Below are 4,229 nucleotides of genomic sequence, written 5' to 3'. Positions count from 1 at the left end.
AAAAGGAGGGTGGTGCCTATGGCTCAAAAGGGTAGGGTGCCGCCCCATATGCCTGAGGTAGCGGGTTCAAACCCAGCCCCGGCCAAAAAAAAGAAAAAAGAAAAGAAAAAGGAGCCCTTGGAGAAGAAAGTTGTTTCTCCTAAAATCAAAAACATAACAAGTGAGAAGTTTTCTGAAGAAGCAGCTGCTCCAAAGCCCCAGAGCATGAGGAAGTGAATGGAGAAACAGGAGAGAAGAGCCTTGAACTGAAGAATGGATTCTCTCATCCTGAACCTGCCCTATCTCCACTGAAACTGCTGGTGAAGAAAGTGCAGTGAGATAGAGCAAGAAATACCTGCGGAACAAAAAAAAGGGCACTTTCTCTCATTTTCCCGTATCTAGCTATTAAGCTTCTCAAAGGCCGAAGGGTGACCTTCCTATTTCCCATACAAAGATCTTCCCTTATGTCTACCTTGGGAAGGACTTAATTGCACAGGCGTGGAGAGGAACTGGGAAAATATTGGCCATCCCTTTGATTTCGAAACTTCATGGAGAACTGCAAGACAGGAAGGGAGCTGGTTCCCCTCAGGTACTAGTTCTTGTACCTACAAGAGAGCAAATCAAGTAAGCAAAGACTTCAGTGACATCACAAAAAAGCTGGCAGTGGCTTGTTTTTATGGTGGAACTCCCTATGGAGGTCAGGTTGAATGCCTGTAGAATGGGACTGATATCCTGGATGGAACACCAGGTCGGATCAAAGGTCACCTACAGAATGGGAAACTGGATCTCACCAAACTTACGCATGTTGTCCTGGATGAAGTTGACCTGATGTTGGATACGGGAGATTTTAAGTGTTGCATATAAGAAAGATTCTGAAGACAACCCCAAACATTGCTTTTTCCTGCAACTTGCCCTTGTTGGCTATTTAATGTTGCTTAGAAATGCATGAAACTTACATATGAACAAGTGGACTTCATTGGCAAAAAGACACAGAAAACCACAGTCACTGTGGAGCATCTGGCTAGCAAGTGTCACTGGACTCAGAGGGCAGCAGTGACTGGGGATGTGATCCAAATGTACAGTGGTCACCAAGGATGCCCTATCATCTTCTGTGGAACCAAGAAAGAAGCCCAGGAGCTGTCACAGATGTGGCGACAGAGCGGGATGAGCAGTCACCACATGGAAACATCCCACAGAAGCAAAAGGAAATCACCCTGAAAGGTTTTAGAGCTTTTGGAGTTTGGGTGGCAAGCGATGTTTCTGCACGTGGGTTAGCCATCCCTGAGGTTGATTGGATTGTACAAAGCTGTCCACCAAAGGACGTAGAGTCCTACATTCATCGTTCTGGGTAGACAAGTAGAGCTGGAAGGACAGGGGTTTGCATCAGCTTTTACCAGCTCAGGGAAGAATATCATTTGGTATAAGTAGAACAAAAAGCGGGAATTAAGTTTAAATGAATAGGTGTCCCTTTTGCAACAGAAACAATAAAAGCGTCCAGCAAAGATGCCATCAGGCTTTTGGGTTCTGTGCCTCCCACTGCTGAGTCACTTCAAGGAGTCAGCAGAGAACTGACAGAGAAGGGAGCTGTGCAAGCCCTTGCAGCTGCACTGGCCATATTTCAGGCACTGTGTCAGTAGACCAGAGCTCCTTATCAACTCAGAAGTGGGTTTTGTGACCGTGATCTTTTTTTTTTTTTGGCCAGGGCTAGAGTTTGAACCTGCCACCTCCGGCTTATGGGGCCAGCGCCCTACTCCTTTGAGTCACAGGAGCTGTCCTGTGACCGTGATCTTGGGGTGCTCGGTTGAAATGCTTGGAAAGAACTTAAAGAGCAACTAGGAGGGGATGCTGATTCCGGAAGGGAATGGTCGTCTTCAAAGGAAACCTGGGTGTGTGCTTTGATGTACCTACCACACCAGGGACAGGAGAAATACAGGAGAAATGGCATGATTCACGACGCTGACAGCTCGCTGTGGCCACAGAGCAACCAGAGCTGGAAGGACCATGGGAAGTCTATCGAGTCTTCAGGGGTCCGCTGATAGAAAACAGAAGCTTCAGGGTCCAGCAGGAAGGAACCAGAAGCTTCAAGGGACAGTGGTCAGGAGGTGGCAACAAAAGTAACAGATCCCAAAACAGAGGTCAGAAGAGGAGTTTTAGTAAAGCATTCAGTAAATAATTAGATATAGAAGACTTTTATAGTAAAAAAAAAAAAAAAGAATATAGAAGTGAACATTATCACCACTTGCCAGTCCCCTCTCCTTTCAGACAAACAAGCCTCATCTAAATTATTTTATCTGGTCATTATCTTTTATAATTTTATTGCTACTTTATCAGGTTTTTCTTTTGAAAAGGTATTGGAATTTCATTTTATTTTTATTCTCATGAATTGTGTATAGGTTGTAAGATAAAATCAAACATGCTTCTGACTATATTTTGTAAGCTGACTTGTCTTTATACTTAAAAATGTCTCTTAATAGAGTCCTTCCTTAACTACTTAAAGGAATGTAACATTCCCTGGAGGAGCACATTGGCCTTTGGAAGTCAAAGTTCTGTAACTGGCATCCCTCATTACCTGCCAGCTTCTCATGTGGTTCTATAACTTTGTCTTCTGAGACTTCTTACTGAGCAATGGTTTGAAACAAGATTTCAAACTTAACTGGGCTATAATATAGTTGAAGCTGTTGTATGCTCTAGGTTTGGAGGATACAGTATATTCAATATAGGTTACCTGGCTCAGCACCTATAGCTCAGCAACTAGGGTGCCAGCCACATACATTGGAGCTGGTGGGTTCAAATCCAGCCCAGGCCTGCCAAACAACAATGACAACTGCAACCAAAAAATAGCCAGGCGTTATGGTGGGCCCCTGTAGTCCCAACTACTTGAGAGGCTGAGGCAAGAGAATTGCTTAAGCCCAGAGCCTTGAGGTTGCTGTGAGCTGTGATGCCCACCCTACCCAAGGCGACATAGTGAGACTCTGTCTCAAAAAAACCAAAAAATTCCAGTTCAGGGAGGTGAGAACTAAGAGATACCTGAAAGTAAAGACAACTGTAATTTCACAGGATAGACTGTACAAGAAGAATAAATGTTAGGATTAATTATTACCTTTTGTTGTTCTGAATAAAGGAAAAGATCTTGCTTGATCTTTGGGTTATACATTTACCACACAGGACTTGTTAAAAAAAAAGTTATGACTGCTTGTATATGCCTCCTTTTATGATTAAGTTACTGAACAGAAATAAATGTGATTTATAAAGCTTGTAAACATGAATAAATATTCTCAGCGCACATTACAAGGCCCAACGTATAATTAAAGAGATCAATTCATTTTAAGATTAGCACAAGACATTTTCTTTTCCACTGTGCAAGATGGTACAGGACCAATCTGTATTCATTAAAGAAAAGGTGCAGGAGCTTAATAGACACTGTAACTTGCCTAAATCATTGAAGTCCTCCTGCAATTCTTTCCCAATACAATACTGAGCTGTTGCATCCTCTATGTTCCTAGTACTTTATTATAGCATACAGTACATGCGTATTTTATACTGTCAAATAAAATGTATAAGAGGCCATTGTTTTAAAGGTCTGAGCTCCTGTACTAGGGCCAACAGCCCAAACCAAAATGGAGTCACTCATGCTCAAGTTGCACTGCACCAAGTTGAAATTACGTTATCTGTCTGACCTGCCAAGAAATCAGAAGAGAGAGAAAATAGCCAAATCTCAAAACAAGCCAGTTCAGGGGGCATGATAAAGAACTCTCATCTGCTTTAGACTTTTCAGGGAAAGCAACTTTGAAACAACCTATCTGCTTCTGGTTCTGGCTTTCTTCAACCTTTTCTGTAAAGTTAGGCTTCACTTAGCTCATCAAAATAGTCATTCTATTTTATAGCATGAGGTACTGCCTGATTCTACAATTGCAAATTAAAGCCAATTAAGATCTTTAAACTAAATGTGCAGTAATTTTGCTTTTGACACCCAGTTCTCCCACACTAGATATAAAATCCTTGAGATAAAGTTGGTCTTCTCACTCATATGGTTGGGGCTTAATCAGCACTGACTGCATCATCCAAGGAAACACGGAAATAAGAAGAGCACTATTTATTTAATGCTGTTTCAAACACTTTCCTTGCATTATCTCATTCAATCTTACACCACTCTTTTTTTTTTTTTTTTGAGACAGCGCCTCAAGCTGCCGCCCTGGGTAGAGTGCCGTGGCATCACAGCTCACAGCAACCTCCAACTCCTGGGCTTAGGC

The 4,229-nt window shown here is 42.4% G+C and overlaps 1 protein-coding gene and 1 pseudogene across 2 annotated transcripts in view; one reads left to right on the top strand and one right to left on the bottom strand.

Moving 5' to 3' along the window:
• The window catches only part of THEM4 (thioesterase superfamily member 4), a 31,148-nt gene that overhangs the window by 25,695 nt on the left and 1,224 nt on the right, over positions 1 to 4,229 (bottom strand). The window lies entirely within an intron of this gene.
• On the top strand, positions 19 to 2,152 carry LOC111728622 (annotated as a pseudogene).

The sequence above is a fragment of the Otolemur garnettii genome, unplaced genomic scaffold (assembly GCF_000181295.1).
Source record: "Otolemur garnettii isolate 467f Iridium unplaced genomic scaffold, OtoGar3 scaffold00174, whole genome shotgun sequence".
Classification (NCBI taxonomy): domain Eukaryota; kingdom Metazoa; phylum Chordata; class Mammalia; order Primates; family Galagidae; genus Otolemur; species Otolemur garnettii.
The sequence above is the reverse complement of the archived record's forward strand: the minus strand, read 5'-3'. Positions and strand labels throughout refer to the sequence as shown.